We start from the raw sequence: 2,177 nt of genomic DNA on the forward strand, positions 1-2,177 counted from the left end.
ATGCGCAGCGGAAAAGAAAGCGTTCGAAATGTGGTGTTACAGGCGAATGGTGAGGATACCGTGGATAGAAAAGGTTAGAGTCAATAACAAATAGGCGAAATAGGTTAATACGATACCTTCTCAGGCATGAAGGACTAGTTACAGAAGCAGAAACAGGAGTTAGGAGTAGAAATAGACCTAGATTAGATTACTATTCACAAATAGTTGAGGATGTGGGATGTTCTAGTTTTAAGGAAATGCGAAGTTTAGCTCAGGATAGGAAAAAGTGGATGTGCGTTTTAAACCAGTCTTAGGACTGGTGACCTTATGATGGTGATGGGATTAGGGTTCCGTACCACTTTAGCTATGTTATAGGAAAATATAAGACACATAAGGGACAGAATTAAATAAATAGGAATAAGTTGCTCTAAGCACAAGGATATCTTAGCTTCTACGTAGTAGGAATTTCCTAAATTTCTCAATATTTCTGGTTTCCCTGGAAATTTCGTACATCTAATCAAAATTCCTTTATAGATATATTCTTCCTAAAAGTACCCCTTATTATCTACAACTAGGTCTTGTATAGATAATCAATTATATCTTTCTATCACTTTTCTGTCCTAACTAACTCCAAAATATCGGAAATCGGACGCTATATCTAATTGTTTTCCATCCTATTCTCCGGCTTTGCACTACAGTGTAGATTGGAGGATTGACCATTCACTAACATTAATAACTGATAAAAGTGTAGTACCCACAAGTTTTTCAGGTTCTATTAAGGATTAGGGTTCCACATTACAATAGCTAAATTATAGGGCACGATCAGACACTTAATGGATGTAATAAAACAAGTAGATAGTCATTGTATCTAGAGAATTTCTACGTATTTACAAATTTCTCTATAGTTTCAGCTTTCCTGGAAATTCTGTAACTCTAATCAAAATTCCATTACAGGTATGTTCTTCCTAAAAATACCTCTTATTATCTGCAACTAGGTCTAGTACAGATAAAAAACAGTTATATATTTATTAGGGCTTTATTTTATTAAGCTTTAATTCCTAATATGGATATATGTATTTCCGTAAGTATTAAAATTCAATAATTGTGGGATAAGTTATCAGAAATACTAATTATCTTTATTATGATAGAATAATCCTATAAACCAGTATGAACAACATTACATTGCTGATTAATACGAATTTTGCATTTATTTGATGTATTGTACACCTGAGTTTTGAATAGATTTCAATATCAACCTTTACATAATGATAACCCAAGATAAAAATGTTCAGTCCCTCAGAGTCTCTGAAAGTGAGACTCGAGTCTCCGTCTCTCATCCAGTCTCTCTAGTGGCGCTGAGAGAGACTGTCAAAAAAACTGTTTAGCGTCTCTGAACGAAAGACTCGAGTCGCTCATAGAGAGATCCTCATTTCGTATCCACTCTCTGAACGAGAGACTCGAATCTCTGAACGAGACACTCGAATCTCTCAATAAGCGGCGTCTCGATAGACATGGTTTTCTAAGTTCAACATATTTCAGAGATCCCAGTATTTCTACGAGAGACTCGAGTCTCTCAATTTTTCGGTTCTATTCATTCAGTCTCTCTGTGAGAGACTCGAATCTCTGAATTAAGAATTTTATCGTTCGAGTCTCTCATACAGAGACTGTGAGAGATCTATAAAAACACCTAAACTATAACTGAGAGACTGTGAGAGACGCTCTCAGAGATGCTGAAAGACTCTGAGAGACTGGAGAGAGACTGAACATTTTTGTCTAGGGAAGTAACTATTAAAGAAAATGAAAAGAAGGGAAATTATTGAAGAATTTCCTTTCATATAATGTTATTTCAGTACTAAATTTTTAAATGTACTTATCTGGCAGTCATCGTTTACATGGTTAACAGTCGAGTTATTGTCTTTGAACTGTACAATATGAATGTACTATGGTTCGTCATTTACTCATTTAGCGGCCCAGAACATTTTAAAATACCTCTGCTGTACCACAATCAGCAGCGGGCATCTATTTCACTTGAATGAAAAGAGTCAGTGTAATGTGATACTTAATAAAAATAATGATAGTGTTCGTTTCCACTAGCAAATTTCGAACGACTTATTTTCATTCATATATTAAATGGAGTTCTTTGAAACTGCATGAAACACTAAAATCCTAAATTCCACGTAAGATTTCATTTTGGGTGC

The sequence above is a fragment of the Agrilus planipennis genome, unplaced genomic scaffold (genome assembly GCF_000699045.2).
Source record: "Agrilus planipennis isolate EAB-ADULT unplaced genomic scaffold, Apla_2.0 scaffold161, whole genome shotgun sequence".
NCBI classification, from domain to species: domain Eukaryota; kingdom Metazoa; phylum Arthropoda; class Insecta; order Coleoptera; family Buprestidae; genus Agrilus; species Agrilus planipennis.